We start from the raw sequence: 1250 nt of genomic DNA, 5'->3' as shown, positions 1-1250 counted from the left end.
TGGTGGAACTTCATAGCAAAGTACAAAGTTCGTTTTGGATGGACAAAGTTAGTTGAAATAGACAGTTTTTGCATGAAAACTCATCCTGGTGGAACTTCATAGCAAAGTACAAAGTTCGTTTTGGATGGATCAATTTAGTTGAAATAGCCAGTTTTTGCATGAAAACTCATTCTTGGTGGAACTTCATAGCAAAGTACAAAGTTCGAATCGGATGGACGAATTAAGTTGAAATAGACAGTTTTTGCATGAAAACTCATTCCTGGTGGAACTTCATAGCAAAGTACAAAGTTCGTTTTGGATGGACAAAGTTAGTTGAAATAGACAGTTTTTGCATGAAAACTCATTCCTGGTGGAACTTCATAGCAAAGTACAAAGTTCGTTTTGGATGGACAAAGTTAGTTGAAATAGACAGTTTTTGCATGAAAACTCATTCCTGGTGGAACTTCATAGCAAAGTACAAAGTTCGTTTTGGATGGACAAAGTTAGTTGAAATAGACAGTTTTTGCATAAAAACTCATTCCTGGTGGAACTTCATAGCAAAGTACAAAGTTCGTTTTGGATGGATCAATTTAGTTGAAATAGACAGTTTTTGCATGAAAACTCATTCTTGGTGGAACTTCATAGCAAAGTACAAAGTTCGAATCGGATGGACGAATTAAGTTGAAATAGACAGTTTTTGCATGAAAACTCATTCCTGGTGGAACTTCATAGCAAAGTACAAAGTTCGTTTTGGATGGATCAATTTAGTTGAAATAGACAGTTTTTGCATGAAAACTCATTCCTGGTGGAACTTCATAGCAAAGTACAAAATTCGTTTTGGATGGACAAAGTTAGTTGAAATAGACAGTTTTTGCATAAAAACTCATTCCTGGTGGAACTTCATAGCAAAGTACAAAGTTCGTTTTGGATGGACAAAGTTAGTTGAAATAGACAGTTTTTGCATGACAACTCATTCCTGGTGGAACTTCATAGCAAAGTACAAAGTTCGTTTTGGATGGATCAATTTAGTTGAAATAGACAGTTTTTGCATGAAAACTCATTCCTGGTGGAACTTCATAGCAAAGTACAAAGTTCGTTTTGGATGGACAAAGTTAGTTGAAATAGACAGTTTTTGCATGACAACTCATTCCTGGTGGAACTTCATAGCAAAGTACAAAGTTCGTTTTGGATGGACAAAGTTAGTTGAAATAGACAGTTTTTGCATGAAAACTCATTCCTGGTGGAACTTCATAGCAAAGTACAAAGTTCGT

This window comes from Anopheles moucheti, unplaced genomic scaffold (genome assembly GCF_943734755.1).
Source record: "Anopheles moucheti unplaced genomic scaffold, idAnoMoucSN_F20_07 putative_Y_2, whole genome shotgun sequence".
Taxonomy (NCBI): domain Eukaryota; kingdom Metazoa; phylum Arthropoda; class Insecta; order Diptera; family Culicidae; genus Anopheles; species Anopheles moucheti.
The sequence above is the reverse complement of the archived record's forward strand: the minus strand, read 5'-3'. Positions refer to the sequence as shown.